Here is a 20,319-nt window from a genome sequence, read left to right on the forward strand (position 1 = left end):
AAGTATATCGGATTTTTTTATATATATATTATCCACGTCAAAGATATCAAACGTTTTCTAAAATCGAGAGAGACTTTTGGCGCCGTATTAAAAATGACATACAGAAGCACGTTCTCATCTTTTAATCCTTTTTGGATCGATTAAATAGGGTTTTTAAAAGCCTAAATTATAGAGGCTGCAACGCTAATGCTGTGAGATGTTTTAAGAACATGATTCGCGTCGCTTTTATTATTTGGGTGACATTTATAAATCCAATCTAAAACACTGCGTAGCCTGTGTAAATAAGACTGCAGAAGTCACTCATTCGGTTTTATCTCTGGAATCATTTCCCGGATTAAAAATCGTACCCTTGACAGTGATAAACCATAATCAGGGAACTAGAGTGTACAAAATCAGTAAGAATCCGTTGCACACAGTTAACCATATTGGTTTTTTGAACCACGTTATCGAAAGCTTAAACTTTTCAATATCGATAAACCTGACCCTCAAAATTATCAAACGTTTTCCTGACCTTTAAAGGCTTTTATTTGGGTTTTTACGCACCGTTTTATGAACTAAATAAATCAAATTCCAAATTTGGATAGGCGTTTGATAAAAATAGCATTATTTCTCACCTGACGCTCAAAAATTATGAAAGGTTTCCCAGACCTTGAAAGTGATTGTGAAGGTTTTTATCCGGGTTTTTACACATTTTTTTTAACTAAATAAATCAGAATCCAAATTTCGTTTGATAAAAATAGCGTTATTTTTCCAGTCCATTTAAATTTTAAACCCTGCTGTCTTTCCATATCAAGTTAAAGCAGAGAAAAACATACAGAACGAAACTGTCAACTTAGTTACACAACCTTTCTTCCTTAATACATAAAACGTTATATAATACCAATCTTCTTAAATAATTTTGAACGGCTAATCCCCATGTGGGTTTATTTTTCTATACAGAGAGCTCTACTACTCGATTCTTTTAAGACACCATAACTTAGACTTGGTAGAACGTTTTAAATTAAGCGATCAACATTGAATTCAAACGGAGGTTGCTCGTATCTCGTCATAAAAAAAAATAACCTAGCGAGAAAAAAACCCCAGAAAAGCTTAGTTCCGCACGAGCGATTCTGGTATGAAAAGTAAAGAGATAACCCTTATTATAAAAAGAGCGTCAGGGTTTTTAAAAGAAATGTTATGTTTATATCTGTACCGCGCAGTTTGGAGGCCCCATGCATGCACGTTTAAAAACGACCCGATAGCCTAAGAAAAAGACGAAAAGCTATCATCTTTATATCTCAAAAGTACGACCTTTCTATATTTGATGACTTTTCTGGTGGTTTATGGTACCTTGGGATCGGTTTTTTAAGTGCATTTGCTCCTGGATGATCCGGGAAAAAAAAAACTTTTCGATCACCAGGCTATCAAACTTTGGCCTTACCTTAAACTATATGAGTTATTGGATATATAGACGTTGATAAGTAAAATGCTTTTTACCACCTAGGTTACGGCTAAGACACGAATTTATATATTTATTAAAAGCGGGAATGAATAACCGTTCACCTTTACTACAGTTCATTATCCAGTGAAGCGACCTACACCTCAAGACGTAACAATGTTTAAAATATCATAGAGCGTGTCTTTTAAATGCGTGATTTGATGACGAAAAATAGCTATATCCTGTTTATCTCATTGGTTACAATAAGTCCCGCCTTCATTGCCATGTGGGCTACAACACCCCTATAAGGTCTTTATTCATTCCTGCTTTTAAAACTAAACCAATTCCTGGTTGCATAAAAAGTGTAAAAATATCTTACATCTTTTCTCATAATTATTATACATTTTAATAATTTTACTCGAAAGCAATTTGGCAAAGAATGTAATTAGATTCATTCTCGACGAATTGGACTCTCTTGAGTTAGTGATTAGACTTTCTCATATCTTTCTCTTTGCAGTGAAATTAAATACATCGGGGTAGCAAAGAATTTTTCAAATTGTTTTATATAAGAATTCCAAACTTGACTTTGACTTAAAATTGATATTAATAGGTGTAGAGTTTCATAGTTCAAAAATAATAATACCACCTGGTAGAAATAATAGATTGGTTTCGAAATTATAATAAGAAATATGGATCTCGAAGATTGGAAAGTTAGAAAGTCTTATACGAAATTGCCTAGGGCTATTAAACGAATCTTAGATTATTTCTCCGTGGTGCAGAGAGATGTGGAAAATATTGAAGTTATCTCCTGTGTAGTAGTTCAAAACTTTTATGAAATTATATATTTCGATGCTTTTTTTAAAAGCATTCTCATGTTAAGTTAGATGCGTTAAATCTTTTCAAAATTCTACAGAAATGTATATGGTTTAAATGCTTAAATTAATATCTGAATACTTTTCCCACAGAACCTTTTTTCCCTTGTAAGATAAAAAGTTTTTATGGTTCTATTATGGCTATTTGTTATTTATGGTTTACTTATATTGAATACTTATGTTTGGTATTGGTATTTCTCATGAGTCATGCTAAAAGAGGTTGCCATTATTTGTGCAACCCTAAAAGAACTTTTAGAATAACAAAGCACTATCAAGTGATATGTGAACTGCCATATAGCACGGCTTGCATTTGCAAAGATATGCTGTACTACTGAAAAGGCATTAGTAATACTTATTGGGTGTAAAATATGCCCCATAGCCCTGTCATAAAACGTAGGAGTGGCGACTTGGGGAACGCTTGGTAACCCATTGTAGGGGTAAAAATTAACTATGTGCTATATATAAGCTAAAGTGCTGACGCTAAAGGCATGGGAAAATGAGCACTCACTCGCACAGATCGCTAGTTATCATCGGACAAGAACGAAAACAGACCCAGCAGGGAGAGGTTGTTAAAAAGAAAGACATTGGAACTTTAAATTTAAAAGGATATTTTTTGATGGAAATCTAACTGAAGTGATACAACGCGATAATTATTGATGAATACAAAGTTTGGTTCAAGAACGGTATTTCTGTTCTCTAGTGTCAATAGTGTCATATCGTAAAATATATGATAAACTCTTCATGTTGTGAAAGAAAATTGCAATATGATGAAATCATAAATACATCATTTTCGTCCTTATCGTCTTGTTTCTGAAGATCCTCTGATGGTCCCAAAACCCTCAAAGAGCCTCCGATATGACTGATGACGACATCAAAGTCATTTGCCTGTCCTTATAGGTCGTTTACAGGTAATTAATGACGTTCACATTTTTGCAGAAAAATTTAGATTCGAAATTATATCATTGAAGTCTTCTTCAAAACTAAACTAATATCACAAGAGGGGTTCCTACATTTGGGGGCTTCGATGGGGGGTCGTATAATTAGGCTGTCTGCCGAATTCGGGCAGTGTACCAAAAACGATCGAAGCTCGAGGTTTAAACCGAGTAATGAGCCGCCGCGATCCGTGATAAACGGTTCCTGACAGTAGCCGAAACAGAAATGCATGATACTTGGGAGTTTCGATATTGAAATAATTGACTCAATTGCATGGTATCCCAAGAAAATACAAAATTCTCGCGCAACCGTTAAGTAGACTTGTTGTTTTTTTAAGTTTTCCATTTCAAAGAACAGCGTTCGTTTATTTCTGGCACAACGCGTCTCTCATTCTTGACCCTTAGGGCTCTTCGAAATGACCCCTAGACCAGCTTAAGCGCGGGAACTGTATTTAGACGGCATTGAAAAGCCATAAATTTTTACTTTTAGCGTACCTATAATCTATAACATCTGTTAGGTTCATGTTGTCACCCATTAAGACGCGTTCGACCCAGTTTTAACCAAACGCGAACCTGCGTCCGTCCGATAAGCAACGTATCCAGACTCTTCTTTAAGTATTCAAAATGACAGCTTTTTAAACGCCTTTTAACGATAATTCGTAATTGTAGTTTGTCATATTTTTCAAGATTAAATTAATAATTCATAAGGATAGCTTAAAATAATTATACGCTATTACAGTTATGGTATAAACACTTTATTTATGGTTTATCTTGACTACCAAGTTGGAGAAGAATGTATAGAAATCGAAAATTAATATGATTTATTCATTAAATAACAACTTTAATGAATTAAAAATAATATTATTTTTTTTCAAAATTAATATTGAATCAGATTTCTTTTAATTAATTTAATGGGTGCTTAATACGATAAAGATAAAATCTAGGTGCGCCACTTTAAAATTTATCAATATTAATTTCGCCAAATTAAAGTTGGGACTCTCTTAGGTTTCCAATCATTTACTATAGACTAAGTGAAAAACTTAAATCTAATAGAACCTAGGTAAAGTAAATTAAATTTTTATGCCATTAAAAGAAACCCACGCTTTTGGTTGACTACAAGAACCATACGGACCTATAATAGGCCAGTATTTAATAAGATTTTCTGTAGAAAAAATATATCTTTAAGGTTTTAAGGGCTGAGCAAAGTCAAGGCCAGCAAGAAAAATCGAGAATTCATTTTGAGGACTTCAAACAAAATATATCGGCGTACGAGACATGTACGCTGTTGGAAATATAGCGATTTTTTTTTTTTTTTTTTTATTTTCATTTTATTTTCAGACCCAAGAGGTAATTATAGTTCTATCAACATCCAATTCGGCAATGTTATTTTTCTACCACTTCTCGATGCCTCGAAGTTTCAAGAAAAAAAAATCTATCAGGGAGGGGGCTCATTGATATGCGAGGTGCGATGGCCATTTCACCTTCGAATAGGGGGAAAAAACTGAAATCTGGCCGTACGTAGAGGCGCCATTTGAGTTTAAATCCAGGGGGCGCTGCGATAAGTCTTAAGCGGCCATCTTCGCCATCTAATTTATGGCTAACTTATGAACTTTCAATAATCAGCACGATTAAATATTTTTTCCGCTAGCCCGATCGGAGATGAACGGAATGTTTAAAGGGATACATGTATAAACTCTCATTTTGATGAAATTTGTCGTATAATATTTTATCTTAGTTTCTAATAGCGAGATTTGCGCAAATTTACGTGGTTGTTACAGTCAAAGAAATTAATTGGTATATTGGTACGTTGGCTGTAAGAAATAGCGAGAGAATGGCAAGCGATAAGTCTAGGTGGAGCCAGATAGGTGCCTGAAACTCTTAGCCTCTCTGCATGTAGGTAACTCTGGCGCCATCTAAAATTACATTTTGGAATTTCCATTAAATTACGTCTTATGGCCGCCGCTCTGATAATTGAGTGTAATCCTTTGAATGTAGCATACGAAATTGTTTACTCGTTACGTTCATGTAGTATTTCATACTCTTCATATTGTTATACGCCTATCCCTTTAATGTTTCACTTGTCGAAGAGATCGCTAACGTGTTGTATGTTGAATCCAAAATTCCAGATAGCTCGCCAATAATGCGCGAACGGTTCGCTGGCAATGAACTCATTGATAAGAAACACTTTTTGAGTGAGAAAAAAATCGCATCCTTCATGTTTAAGATGATGTTATTTTTTCCTTGGTGATGAATTTTGCCAATTTAAACTGGACTGTGGGGTGCCCGTATGATTTGCGAGTTAACATCAAAATTTGAAACAGTTCAAGGTATAAATTCGAAACTTTCCTCCCCATTAAAATAGTTTTATATCTCCGCGATATCACGTGCATTATAAATATATTCGCTAGACTTGAAGTTAATTCTGTTCCGAACGTAAAGACTCAATGCCAGCACAAGCAAATAAAGATATATGAAAACGAGTAAATGTTGTGCGCGAAAGCCTTCCGGTGTGCCCTGTATGATATTTACTACTTCACTCGTGTCTCCAATACTACTTGCTTAAACATTTAACGTTAGAACATTACTGATATAGAGAAATCTAAATCTTTTAATTCATTCGAGGTCGACACAGATGACACAAAACCATACCAATTAAACTATCTAAATCTACATGTAACTAAAAGACGTTCAAACAAAGTTAACTTGTGTTTTTAAGTAGACCTTTCTCATCGAAACCCATGCAGAATTAATGTATGTAGAGTAAAGATTAAAAAATGAAACTATAGACTTCCTTGATATCAACATTCCACAGACCTAGCCTTTAAGAGAGCCCGATTTCCTCGTTCTTAATTAATAAACTATAATATCAAAGAATCATAAATCAAACCATCGAAGTTTGACCCAAAGGTCACGGTCTATCATTATGAAATATAATATACTTATGATACGCAATACCTGCGAAAGAAAATATAGCAGCTATATAGATGACTATCTGGTCTCATTTTCTTTCGGAACCCGGGGCATATAAAAATAAAAGTTAATTCCGCAGCCGTGACAATCCTATTCACGGTGTTGCTGGTGGCTATTATTAAAATGATCAACCCTCAGTAGATTATAAAAGAAATTGATAGTGAAGAATGTGATCGTTTCGAAAATATGCCAATTTTTCACATGAAAAATCGGAAAATTTGATGCTAAACTAAGCAAATGTTGCTTTAACCACAGAAATTGCAATTGGGATTCCACTCTCTGTGGTACAGCACTTTTAACATGATATAGAGTTATTTACACTAAGCTTCAAAACATTCGAATTACTAATTCAGAGCTATGTATTTCTGTTCTAACCACACCATGAGGGCCTCAGGGCTCTAAACATTTATCCCAAGTCCACTTATCTTTAATTCAGATTTCGCGATTGGATATAAGGGGGATGAAAATGATAAGAAGGTCCATTGTTATTCGAAATCACGTTCGATTTAACACTACGTGCATTGTTAATCGATAGCTCTTACACCTCCTTCAGAGTATAGTTTCAATTTGTCGAGGAATGTTGAGTGACCATGGAAGAAACTGGTTCTCCATACGTCGCAAGGGGTGCGCGCTTGCTAAACGCAATTTGACCGCATTGTTTCCAGTTTCATTATAATCGCTATTACACCCGTCTACTGCATACACGTTGTAACTCGAAAAAAGCGACTTTAGTTCAAAACTTGTTACATATTTAAAAATCAAAATGTAAACAAGTTGAAATACATAAATTGTTGACCAAGAAATTATAGATATGACATAGGGAGTTTTGAGATGATACTTTTGGAAAGAGGATTAGCTTATACTTATTTAAAAATCAAGATCTAAGCAAGTTGAAATATATAAATTGTTGACCACGAAATTATAGATATTACACAGGGAGTTTTGAGATCATACTTTTGGAAAGAGGAGGAGCTTGTACCATAAACGTTTTTTGAATTCAACATGGTCAAAATGTTGCGAACAGTAGAGTTATGTCCATGATGGGCCCAAGCTCCATTTCCCCTAAAATTGAAATATTTGTGACGTAGGTAAGGGCTGAATAATACAGTTTACTTTTCTTCGTTAGAACTTCTTGGGACAAACCTAATTGTTCACAACTTTCCTCTCCATTTCCTAATATTAGTTTCCTTGAAATAATTCTTCAATAACTTCAGTGAGTGTACTACATGATTTCAAATTAAATTGAGATAAACCCTTTGCGCAGTTAAGTGTTGATATTGGGGACCATGGAAGAAAATGAATTAATCAATCATTAGAGGTATGTTTTTGAAAAGCAGCCGCAACTCATTGCGGCGTTGAGGTCGCTAATTGAACTTATCTGAAAATGGCATCGTTTATAAAAGCGCGAATTATTTTGCCATTAAATCTGGTTTTTTTAAAGGGGAAAGAAATTTTTAATACCTTGAGGGAATACGCGGAACAATAGAAAAAGTAAGAGAAAACTCTAAGACAGTTTTAATAAATGGCTGCTTATATTGGGAAATTCCGAAATTTGTTTATTTTTCTAGATCACGTTTAGAGATATATTATGGTGAAATTGAGGGGGTGAGAGCTATAATGTAACAATAGGTTAGTAACTTAAAGTTCTGCGCGTGTAGTACGTAATTTCTGGTGAAGCTTCAAGTTTTCTGAAGTGGTTTTAACAAAATCTAGATCAAAAATCAACTTGGATTCATTTCAAATAAGCAGTATTAAGTTACGAAATTACGTTAATAACTTGAACAATTTTTTGACTTAATATTGTACTTAAATATGTAAATTAGAGTCCAGTCAAGTCCTTGAATGAGGCGCGTGTTCCAAAACTACAGTCCGTTCGCGTAAAGATAGTACTCTAATGGTCCTAACTATAGATCATGCCACCCAAAAAGAACATAGCTGTAGGCCAATTGATAGTATAAAGCTCCTTAATGTCTTAATACTCTTTCGTTGTCAGACTCTCAATGGACGGTCGGAAAAGATAGGTATAAAAAATAAGTATTCAACATCAGTCAAATGTTCTTTTAAACATTTTTCCCCCAACGTTCGTAGTTACTCTAGATGCGAAGAAAGACTTTGATTGTGTGCTTTGCAATTGTCCTTTTTCGATTATGGGGCACGTACATGGCTATTAAGTCATAACAACGAACCCCTCGAGCGTCGATTTAGCCAGGAGACCCACCACGATCTAACGGAAGGTAGGCGGTGACATACAATACCCCATTTCTACTATGTATTTTATATTAAGGACTAATTTCCATGAGGGAATCCCTCGGATCTCCAAGGAGCGTCTGCCCAACTCCATTTAAAGAATTCGTTCATAAATTGCAAAGAGTACTATAAGAAATATCATAAGCCTAAGTATAAGTATAAAGTATGCGTTCAAAGAATATTTGCTGCTAAAGGGTAGTGGTATCTCGTGGTGTTCTGCTAGTGGCGAATTTGCCGAAAAGAGAAACCATCACCTACTGTAATCTATGTCTCTACCCTAACGGCCTAACCTTACCCGACCAAAGAATTGACTCAAAGTAGGCCTTGGCTCTCATATCTTGCCGATCGGAGGAGAAACTTTCAAAAGTAGATGGCGGACCAGCCTCTTGGATTCTATATGTGCCTACGGCAGAGCCATACTTACGCGTTATAGTGGGTCTTTACAGACCTATAATATCAATTTCGGGCGTTCGGATTTAACGTAAGTCAATCTACCAGTATTAACTTTTGCGTTTAATAAGTTTTGGCATGATGTAGTCTGGCCAGCGGGTGTATGGTATTTTCGTATTCAGTAATGAATCAAAGCAGGGTAAAGAAATACACAAATTTTCTTACCGTAATTATAGCGAAGATGGTCACTTTTAGCCGGGCTAGTTTGGAGAACTAGGCGGTTTCAAAGATGAAATATGACACTGTTAATGAAAAATATATTTGAGGTAAATTTTTTTTATCGAATATTCAGTATGAAAATCGCCATAAGTCAAAGAACCAAGGTACACTTAATGCTGGCATAATCACAAAATCTACTCGACATTATGAAAAGTAGCTCATACTTCGGTCCAAATACCGAGGGGTAAAACACTCTTCCAGGTGTATACGCTAGAATAATCACTGCTCAGTAGCACTATTACACTTAGTGTAATAGAAAAACTGATTCCAAGCATATTTTAATAACAGAGCACTAATTTGTCTATAGGTTGCAATACTGTTGACGAAAGACACTATCATACTTTCCAAATACACCATTTCAACGTTTACACCGGAGTCCTTGAGTGGCAAGCCCCTCGACCTATGGTAATAGCTGCTTCGCCTTGTTTCTATTCTGATTTCTAAATTATCTTCGAGTATGCGGACGATGGACCCATTTTTAAGCAGCGCAAGTTTAAGCAAAATATGTTTATAATTGTCGACAAACGCCTTATTGAGCCCCTATCATAATTTAAATCAGTAAATGATCAAACAAGGGCGAAAAATTGCCGAAAATTAATTAGTCATCTCACACTACACATCTATAAATAAACATGAAGAAAACAGAGTTCAAGTTTCCTTATGAAGTATCCCTATATTACGCCTTAACCACCATGTACTTCGGTAGACCCACGACACAGAAATGTCCACGAAAACCTAAAGGAAATTACACCGCAGTGGTTTCATTCCAGATAAATCTACTTCTGCCTAGAGGCTCGCTATTAGAAAAGAGACAGACGCGGCGTACGTACGCTAGACTCTCGATAGTAATCATTTGTTTTGACCCCAGTGTCACAAAACAAAAACCAACCCATCGGAATTTTGCTCTAAGCGATGCGTGAAATCTATTCGCGGTTCAGACAGGGAAACGAAAGACGCGTGTTAGGGTCTTTCCACGTCATATTACCTATGTGCGCTTATAGTTATAATAACAGTTCATCGCGGCATTGACTGCCAAGGCATACGGTCATACGCGCGTTAAGACCATTAGCGTCCTCGCGGATAATAATTTCGGAGCCAGGGGCTACAAACCAATCGTATTAATGCGAATAGGTTTTCAGGGGATGAACGGACCCGATACTTAAATGATATACCTTACTCTTAATGACATTTTCCAGTTCCGCTCGAGGAAAGGGTCAAAGGTTATTTTTGGATGAGAAAAGTTTTAAGAATGGATCAACAAGGTGCAATGTACAGTACCAGACAGTCCATAGCGTGTTTTGATTTATGAAAATAATAAGTTCAGACGTAACCGTGCAGTGGAACAGCGTCTGTCCATGCCAATGGTATCTTTGTTAAGAAACAAAGATTGTTCTAATTACTAATCATGCTTTGCAAGCGAATCGTTGTCACAACGTTACCTACAGACTTGGTATTAGTAATTCCGACGGTTTTGATATAGGCCTATATTTGGTTACTTGAAAATGCGATTAACGTTAAGTACTATCACTTCATTGAGCAAGGAAATAAAAACGTTTTAAAATATATGGTACACCTAACGATTCTCAAGGTTATAAAGTTTAAAAACCGCGTTTACGACTTTGACTTAAATTTATTTTAAAGTTATTTAAGCCCATGTTGTATACTACTACCATCTTGTTTAACTAACGTTAATTCCCGTTTTTTTTTGTATGCCAGTTGCCATATATTGTTTTACGACAACGTCGATTTTATGCGGATCCCCTTAATTCCTCGGAGCCGATGCCGACGACAAATAAGATTCCCGCCGAATTGAGTCTGATAGACATCTTACAAGACGAGAAAGACAAAATAAATTCGTTCCACGCACCCCAACTCTTGTCTCGATGGTACAAGGGCCTCACCAGGTAACCTTACTTCGAATAAAGTGGTGTTAAAACATTCAATAAAATGTTTTAAACTCCTAAGAAACAAGATGGTACTATGACCAGATTAATGGTAATGTTTACTTAAAATTTCACGATCGCTGCTCATATCCGTAAAGTAAGGTAGAAATGCTTGAACATGTTCTCCCTGACGTTGCAGCACTCATAGCATGTGTAACAGGACTTAAGATGAGTATCAATCCAGAAATCAATGAGATATCATTAATAAAACAATGAAACCATTGAGGACAACCGCAGTTATTTCACAAAATCGTTTTTGCTTACGAACCTAATCAGTAGAATTCAGATATTTTGAGGATTTTTTCTCTTAAATGTTTTTATATCGCAGACACTTAATTGATGGCAGTTTTGCTCGCCGAAGCATTTACCAGCGCTGACATTAATGTACTTTGGCTGGTAACGAAGCCAAGGACGCGCAGGTTAACTGTCAAGCGCGCGCCATGAGATTAACGGCCGCTTTTAAACGCCATAAGGTTCTAATAACTTACAAGGGTTACAACCGTAGCAATTCCATCGACTCGACAAGGATCTAGTAAAATGTTACTTTATAGCTAATGATTTTAAAAAGAACACGAATAACAAATGCGTAAATTTACATTAAATTAAGATGTAAAGTTTGCAAGATGTTTTGGACATCCGCAATTGAAGGTACATTGAGGTATAAATACGCAATTGCACTAGCTCTTATCCAGGTATGAAAGTAACTGGCCTCGAGACGCGCAAAGCTGATGTAAACGGCTATCAATACATCGGTGTGTATGTCGGAAAAAAGGGAAGAAGTCAGTTGACCCTAGGAACCTTTCCAGTTTGATGGGAGGGCCCTAGCATCCCGCTACGATGGACCTAATCTCATTCTAAGATCTATCACACGCGTGTAACTACAAGCAGACTCGAGCTTTCCATGGTTCAACGTCAGCTACCGGCATATTTCGTCTCTATCCTTCATTTCACGTTGCTCGTACTGACTTCCATACAAAATTTTCAACATTTTGATGCCGCGAACTGGTACCAATCGGATTCTCAACGGGTGGTATCTTCGCAATTAAATACAACCATCGAAATGAGCGAGTAGCCTTCTTGTTACTTTGAAGGAATTAACTACGGACTGTCTATTTTCGTATTTTACGTTTTGTTAAAATCAACGCTATGACCAAGACTTGCGTTTTAGCGTTCCGTAGGGTCTCTTATAATCGTTCCTCCAAGCTAGTACCACATTGCATACACTCCTTTCCTTATATCACCGCACGGTTTCTGCCCGATTTATGTCAATATTTGAAATGATGGCTAGTCAGGTTTCTCATCAACAAGGATACATTAGACCTTGCTCGTCAAAAAGCTGGACAGCTCATAAGAATCTAGGTGTGTTGCGGCTTAAATTACGCCAGGATTTGAAGGTATAATCCTGTTTTAATATTGCAAATGAGTTTCACGAGGTAACTAAAGGAATATGGGTTCCAGGAACCATGAAGTCAATTCTCTTAGCTATCAATATGGATGTAAAATGAGTGATGGAGGTCATTGTATTTTTCGTTCGCTTTTGAGCACCAATGTGGCACGCCGATATTAGCCAAAGGCAGCGGATAGGACTCGATAAGTTTGGGGATTGAATTCGCTTTATCCTAGCAAGCACTGTGGTCTTTCCGGACCTCAAGGTTGGTTTATAGCGATAATTTTGATAATTTCTAGTTTTATACGTGATTTGGTTCTTATCCTACGATTCGGCTGGAATAAGTGCTTTCTTATAAATCTTATTTTTCTTTTAATATAAAGGTCTTCCTTAAAGCCGAAACCTATTATTCCGTCGTGTGGCTGATACGTCGGCCAGCTAGCAAAGCGCTCGATTCAATAGATGGGCACCATAACCTTTCCAACAAATGTACGTATCCTGTTTCCCCCCCAAACGAAATTTTGCGCTTCGTATTCCTCGGAATCTTTTCTGTCGAGATTTAATACCGAGAGATATTGGTGGGTTTATGCTAGTTCGTCAAAACACTGGGGTAAGCGCATTTAAACCTACATTGGGTTATGAAATTAGACCTCGGGACGCCTTGTTTGGGATCAGAGCGAAACTCTGGTGTGGGTGCAGTCGCTACGGTTCAGAAAAAGGGCCGACGTGGGAAATTAATAATGTTTCAAGAGAAGTTCGGTGCGGTATGGGTCAAGTTAGCTGACCCTTCTGCTTCATCTTTTTTCCGTGTATACTTTCTTGATAGCTCGCGCCAACTCCAAAGGAAAGTATGTACGCGAGACGGTCTCATGGCCACCTCCTCGTTTCGCCGCTAGCCACGGAGTTAAGCACGGCCAAAAGTGTGCAGGGATCGTCCGGCACCCCCTCGAAAATTACGAATTTTAATCAACTATCCACCGAGGAGAGTATAGAGGAAAAAGATTTTCGTTAGGCGGATCGAAACCGGAATATGGTACTTTTTCCTCCGAAATAAAATTAACTAAGGAGGTTTAATTTGGGCCGTTTTGTTTTGTTGCTATACCGAAATGCCTATGCTAAACAATGAACAGAACGTGAATTACCTACAAGTTTAATTAAAAATAGACAGGGGGCCCCTAGGCACTAGGCGTTTGGGGCCCACCGCGAGTTAAGACTGACCATCGGGGACCCTAGCCTACAGTCCATATAGTGGATAATCTGACATTGAAAATAGATGTAAGTACACGGACTGCTTGAGAAGTTCTCATCATCAGTTTTTTGTCAGACCCTACTCCTTTAGTTACTTATTCCAGGGTATAGAAGTTGTAAACGAAAATGTCTTGATGTTGTTAAAGAAGCGCCTGAAACACTTAGGGGCCTTACCAGCGGATGATCTAGTTACGATGGGATATACATACATCGCGGAAGGTTGGAGGCACCGTATACACTTTTCGCCAGCCCCAGAATATAAGTTCTCGCTATTAACGATGAAGCGAAATTTAACCCTTGACTGATGCTGCCATAATTTTTGATTCACAATTTATCAGGTGTGTGTATGTGTGTGGAAACCTTCCCATTTTGATTTCGAAAAATTAAACCCCCAGCCGCTTTATAGATTATGGGGGTATTTTTTTTGTTCGTGGCATGAAGGAAGAACATGGTGTAATTTAATGTATAATAAATGATTGTGTAATTATGTATTCTTCATTAGTTCATTTTGGTTAGGTTAAAAAGGTCGAAACTAATTTGAGGAATATTAATTAGCACACCTTAATCTTAGTTTTCGAAATGATTTTTTGGTCTATCTAACCTGTTTTTAAAAACACTTGTAATATAAATGAAAAATTCCAATCTAGTTCTTTCATTTTACATTAAGAATTTTTAGAACTTTTTCTATTAAAACATGATCTAATTTGTGAAAGCGTGAACCAACATCCCAAGAGTGTGTGTCCGTTACCCGTTTTTTTAACACTTTAAGTGCAAAGTGATACTTGAACGATCGGGGTTTTTTTTAAAAGATGTTTTGAAAATTTTTTTAAAAAACCTTTAAACTGAGGATGAGTGAAGTTCACTTTTTCTTTAAGCATTCCTTTAAATTTGTAGCCAAGACCCCCACATTTACTTCTCAAGGGGGGCCTCTTAGAAGACCGCCCCAAAAATTGACACCTATAAAAAGCGGCATGTTGGTCTCCTATAATTTTCCCACCTTAAATGACCACTGGTGCGATTTAAAAATTTTCTTCAGCTCGAGCACGTGCTAGTCTATTATAGTGGCGCATTTAGAAGCGCAATTATTACTCATAGACTCGGTTCCTTCTACAGAATACCAGAGTGAAGAGGAGAAAAGAAATAAAAAATTAAAATGAAAGTGCGTGGGTGGTTTACGTTTCCTGGTGCAACTTAATATTGAGTCAGTCGCCAGTTGATATAACTTTTAAAGGCACGGCCGCGTGTAATACCGGCTTTATAAGATACTAAAATGCAAAACTGAAAGTTCTTCAGTTACGGGTATGGATACATATTTGTGAACTGAGAGAACTCGGTTAAAATTATTATAGAAATAAAATGGCTCATTGAATTTATTTTTTTAGCTCAATGTTTGAATATTTTTTCAATAATCATTGGTTATACTTATGGAACATATCTTATGATAGAAGTTATAGCCCGATACTGTCCCTAAAAATAAACATTGATAAATATCAAACCTTCTATGCAAATTAACCGAAAGGTAATTCAAGATATTAAGGACCTTTCTCCTTAGGAGTCTATATGAATTTAGTTACATGAGATTCAAATTAGAAAAAATGTGTATTCTTCATGTTACTTTGGCGCACCAGATATAAAAAAGGAGGGGTCGGGGTGCTGCGCGTATTGAGCAGAATCTTGATTTTCCATTCTTGTAGGCGCCAGCTCTTGTCAAGTTTGTCTGAAGTAGTTTATTCTCGAATATATGGACGCGCGCTCATTTTCAGTTCACTAAACTTTCGAAGGAAACATTTTTGGCTTCGTCCTCTTCTCATTGCTTGGATAATACATTTGAGTCTGCTCACTTCAACACTTTTGCCACGAAGAATTCTAACAGAATCCTTTATCATTGAAATAAGAAGTGAAAACTTAATCCTGCTTGCTTGAAAAGGAGTTGTTTCTTAACTTAAAGGTGTAAGAAATATTCTGTCCTGATTCAACTTGTTTTTATCATTCACTCTCTTAAAGCACTTTGGCGTGTGTCTTTCGGATGGAGGGAAAGGACCCAAATTTTCCAGATTTAATTAAGGCGATAAAAATGTCTCTTCTTATCTTGGCGCATGCACGGCTCTGCAGGGTATACCTGTTCTATTGGGAGTTAAATGTACATTTGCCAACCATTTTCTGGAATCGAAACCGATGGTTGTTTCGGCCGTGAAGAGATAAAGCCGAGTAAAATCACTTTTTATTTCGTTTGGACATGTTTAAGCTTTCGGAATCAGTCTGAATATCCGGGTAGATTGGCGAATAACGCGAACTTTAATCCCAGCTAGATTATTTGTCAAAAGACAACGAGTGCCACAGAAATGCTTCTTGACAGTGTCTCTCGAATTGATGGAAGGAAATTAGTTTGTGTCACGGGATAAAGGTTAACATCTATAAAATTATTGTGTGGTTTAAAGTTAATTATATATAAGATCATAAGTTTATAAGTTTATAAGATATCTTCAATAAGTATGACACTTCCTATGCTTAGCAATACTAGAGACTTAACTGAGAGCTAGTTCGAGAACGACGCGAGAATTCGCTAAACTCGGTTTTGCAGTCCATCTTCCTATTTTATGTGAAATTTAAAATGTGTGTATTACGTTTCACTGCTTTTTACTTTAATCAGTGAATGAGAATCACTAGTTTACATCTCACATGTACTGCATCGAAACTCTACCACTTTTTATCGAGCTAATAAAATCTTCAAGGTTAATTTTTATTATTTCCAAGCTCTTTTCCCCATCAAAGGTATTTACTCTATCAAGAACGCGTTTAAAACTTGAGAACGTACTCGTAACTATCTTCTGTTTCGATGAACAGTAGATTTTTTTCAATTGGTCATTATAAACGTTTCAATATGTCGTGTAACGTATATGAACCATGGACGCAAACAGTAAGATCAAGGTACAACAGCGCAAGAGTATCACCGAACGTTCCCAGGTCATATATGGGTTCTTGGCTATATAGATAATACAGAAATTTGGAGATATCTTTTACTTAAACGACCAGTTTTAGTAGAAAACGGCAAGAATGAACTCTTTTGGCATCAGGACGAGTACATCGTAGCTTTTTTAGAGTCGAAAGTAGTGAATGAACGTAGGGAATGAATGAAAAAAAAGGATTACTACTTATAGTATGAAGCTCTCTCGCCAAGCCGGTTTATTGGGCGAATAATGTTTCGGGAGTGGTGTCGAATAACTCGAAGTCACGAGCAGAGCGTTCGTTACAATGGCGCTTCCTGCATCGCCGTTCAAAATAACCAAAGAAAAAAAAGAAAAGCACATGAGGATGATCCTCTACTTGAATTATACAGTATTATAAGAGCGATGAAAAGATAGGGGATGAATTAGTTTGAAAAGGATAGGGAATATGGTATAGCCTAAATTGTTTCTGAATTACGAAGATTTTTTATGTCTAAGCGAGTGAAATTTTCGGGGAAATGAGTTAATGGAGTTTTTTGCTTAAAGAGTCAACAAAATAATGAATTATTGTCGCTTTTCAGGTATATGGAACCGGTTTAAAATATTTTACAAAAATGCGACCAAAACTCGCAAGGAAAACGCCATCATTCTAGCTTTCGGGTTAATACCACTTCGATACTTGAAATGCAAATTCAACAATAAATATTTTCTCATCTATTAAAATATTAATTTTTAAATTAGTAGTTGGAAAGTATAGACAAGAAAACAATAAAATGTATACTGACATTTAAAGTTTTCAACTGCATATTGATGATTTAATCTCGTTACCTAATTTCAAATTCAAAAATATATTAATTAGGAATTCTTAAAAGATTGCAAAACATAATTTCAATTAATACTGCAATCATATCAACTTCTTTAAACAGATTAGATAGATTACCATTCCTAATTTTTAAAACGTTTCGATTCTAACTAGGCCACAGTCATGACAGTATCGGAAATTTCTTGTTAAAAGTAGCCGAACCCTTGGCCTTAATTGTACCGCGTAAGAACCTTCAATATATGGTAGTTCACCTCACCTATTGTACCATGTTCAACTTGACTTAAAACAACCCTGATTAAAATTCAAGAATTCTAGTTTTCCCCAATTTCCTGTTTCGGAAGTCTTTCAAGACGACGCGTATATACCTCGTTTATGACGAGTTTGCGTGCGTACGTTCCAGCCGATTATTTTTCAAAGCATATATATTTAGGTAAGGTCTTCGAAGAAAGCGTCCTCTGATTGGTAGAAACCAACATCGTCTTTGTCGTTAATTCACCAATGAAAATCAGTTATTTTAATAGCAGATTTTTATTTTTAATTTTCACAGTATATTTCCATAGCCTGCATCATATAAGGTCCCTCAGGGCTAATGAATATAATGAGGCGTGCTATTCCAGCAGCATTTCATAATTTATGCAGAGAAGATCAAAATATGAGGGCTGTTTCTATTAATTTAAATTGTTCCAGTCGCAACCTCCATGCTATTGGATAATTAATTATATTTAAACTATACGAAAAACACAATATAAATTATAATTGAGGTAAAGGATAGGCATCAACAAAATAATTTATTTTTTTGAGCTGAGGTGCAATTAGATTCTGTGTAGTTTCGTGGTGAAACAGTTAAGAATTTCGAATTCATAAGTTTTGAGTAGAAATTCTCAGTAAGTAAAAGTATTACCCTTTTGGAAAGGTTGTTTTTTTCATTTAACTCTTTCTTGTAAATCACAACGAATCAATATGCACGAGAAAAAATTAAAATAATTGTTTGGAAACATTTCTACAGTGATTCAAAGAAAGGTCGAGAAATGCATGTATTTTCGAACTTCTTCTAAACATCGTCATCATTAAAAACTACTAATTGTTATTAACCGATTATCTGTTATCACTTAGTGTTTTGTTTTGTTCTGTCTTGCCTTTGGTAACCAGCGAAATAAACTAGCTTTCGTCATATCGGTTCAATAGTTCTGTATTTTCAAATCTGTAATTAACACTATTCTTTTGTGAGGCTTTTCCTTGAAGCGGGCGAACTTTGAACCTCAAAAAAGGGTGTGGATTTCATACTTTAATGAATGAGATGCTAAGGGTACCTACTACTTTCCGGTTTGGATGTTTTCGTGTTTTGTCTAGCCAACGATTAGTTTTTGGCTGAAAACCAAGTTTTTCTCTAAGGCTTTGTTTTTTTAACAAAATGCAAACTTGTTTAAAACCAGTTGCTTGTGTTCATACACACCATGGGTAATGGGTAATTTGCCGTATAATAAAAATATTAATTATTAAGTTGATTTTGTTTTCATTATGTTAATGTTTTATGCGAAAATTGGATGGTTTATGCAAATTTTAAAATTAACTGGGTAATTAAGAATGAATGTTAACAGGAGAAAATGAAGGTTAAAATAATCATAGTACTTATCTTTTTTTTTTGCTAAATACTATTCTTAAAAATAATAGTATCTGTTCTTATCATACACAAGCTTAACTTAATTGCTTGTATTTTGTTTAATATTGTAGATAAAATTATTGCAATTGATATATTCATTATTTTATACGCTCTTTTGAATAAAAAAGGAAAAAAATCTTGCCCGAAGTATCCCTTTAAACGTTTCAGAAGTGCTGCTAATATCAACTATGCAATTTGATTGAATACGGCATCGAATTGTGACTGTGCATAAAAACAAACATACCAACAAACACACAAGTTTTTGAAATATATTTAAAATTTACCGAAAATAGAGGAATTACGCATATGGTTAAGGGAGGAGAATTTATAATATTATGATAAACGAAGGTGGTGAAAAATGCCTTCATTGGTGGTCTGTGTCTATGAAGAATCAGTCACCACTCGTTGTCATATATTTTTAGTGTATTTATTTAAAATCGTAGGCATTTTCTGTCATTTCTCGAGATTTCGGAACCATATATTCCTCTCAAAACACGAGCTCGCACCATCAAATATTAGAAATGCACCCAAAATATTTTCTTTCAAGTTTTCTTTTTTCGGAACGCGTAGGAATTTACTTCAAACTGTTTGACAACTTGTAAAAACACTCGAAAAATATTCTGACGAAGAAATTGGCTAACATTTTCTTCATTGTTACTTGAGAGTAATAAAAAAATAGTATTTTTTTTTTAAATGCGCTTCCCAGCGGGTGTTAAATGTATTTTAAAGATCACAGCGTTAAAAATTCGAGTTAAGGTCAGTCCCGATACCGAAATTTCCCATCAGGAAAATCGAAAGCCCAAATTTTTGATATTAAAGAAATTGAATGTAAAAATTGGACTAAATAGAAAATAGATTTCGGAAGGTGTAAGCTTTGAAAAATGAGAATTTTTTGTCATTGTCAAAAATTGTTATTAAATGGAACAGGAATACAAAAATTTCTTTAACTTGGAATCTTTAACCGGCCATTTTCTTGGTTTTTCTGCTTGAACTAAAGGGGAGGAGTTGTAGAACCCGTCACCCTTGACGTCACGCATAAAGTAGCTTGAACTTTGAAACCACGTGACGTTGACGTACCTAGAGACCTGTATGCACCGAATTCGAATGTAAACAAGGTTTCTTCGCTTGTTCTGAACGAGTAGACCTTACATGGGTCCAAGGTTTCTTTGCTTGTTCTGAACGAGTAGACCTTACATGGGTCCAAGG

The 20,319-nt window shown here is 35.8% G+C and overlaps 2 protein-coding genes across 39 annotated transcripts in view; one reads left to right on the plus strand and one right to left on the minus strand.

Annotated features, from left to right (window-relative positions):
• Nucleotides 1-20,319, minus strand: part of LOC149623622 (uncharacterized) — an 82,590-nt gene that overhangs the window by 57,833 nt on the left and 4,438 nt on the right. The window contains exons 1-2 of one of the 5 annotated variants that reach the window (XM_089852636.1): nucleotides 10,795-10,866; nucleotides 9,054-9,130 (exon numbers count right to left, since the gene is read on the minus strand). The exons of 2 other annotated variants lie outside the window; for them this stretch is intronic. The gene's annotated coding sequence lies outside the window, so the exon portion shown is untranslated. Of the gene's footprint in view, nucleotides 1-9,053; nucleotides 10,867-20,319 lie in introns of those variants that run through there. 2 more of the 5 variants (XM_089852637.1, XM_089852638.1) reach the window with 2 other exon arrangements.
• Nucleotides 2,676-20,319, plus strand: part of LOC149623623 (uncharacterized) — a 31,504-nt gene continuing 13,860 nt past the window's right edge. For 22 of the 34 annotated variants that reach the window (XM_089852675.1, XM_089852663.1, XM_089852676.1 and 19 more), the window contains exons 1-6: nucleotides 12,305-12,444; nucleotides 12,509-12,702; nucleotides 12,821-12,926; nucleotides 13,264-13,470; nucleotides 13,568-13,712; nucleotides 13,790-14,023. The gene's annotated coding sequence lies outside the window, so the exon portion shown is untranslated. Of the gene's footprint in view, nucleotides 3,198-10,823; nucleotides 12,445-12,508; nucleotides 12,703-12,820; nucleotides 12,927-13,263; nucleotides 13,471-13,567; nucleotides 13,713-13,776; nucleotides 14,024-20,319 lie in introns of those variants that run through there. The other 12 variants (XR_016374769.1, XR_016374771.1, XR_016374768.1 and 9 more) reach the window with 12 other exon arrangements.

Source organism: Phalangium opilio, unplaced genomic scaffold, assembly GCF_054372755.1.
Source record: "Phalangium opilio isolate 3A_F unplaced genomic scaffold, DU_Popi_V2 ptg000113l_1, whole genome shotgun sequence".
Lineage (NCBI taxonomy): Eukaryota > Metazoa > Arthropoda > Arachnida > Opiliones > Phalangiidae > Phalangium > Phalangium opilio.